The following is a 387-nucleotide window of genomic DNA, read 5'->3' on the forward strand; positions in this document are numbered from 1 at the left end:
TAATAAGACGTCAAATAGACAGTACTTTTCTATGTCAATTAATCCATTCACACAGTATAAAAAATGTGATCAATTCACAAAGACTGTGCATGTATTGACTTTTACAAAACATGCTATGTTGTGATATATATCATAATCAAAATATGAAATGACCTATATCGAGATGGAAGATGTTGGTCATATTGCAAAAGGCAAATCAATAATCTGTAGCGATGCATTATAGGCTGCACTGGAAAGAAATAAAATAGGAGTAGAAGGGACATTCCTATTCAAATCAGCATAGCAGGAGGGTCAGAATGGGATCAATACAAACCACTTAAAGCATTTCTTATGCCAATGAACTGATACACAGCTGGAAATATCAATTCCTCAATGATCATGACAACA

Source organism: Eutrigla gurnardus (genome assembly GCF_963514095.1).
Source record: "Eutrigla gurnardus genome assembly, chromosome: 6".
Classification (NCBI taxonomy): Eukaryota; Metazoa; Chordata; class Actinopteri; order Perciformes; family Triglidae; genus Eutrigla; species Eutrigla gurnardus.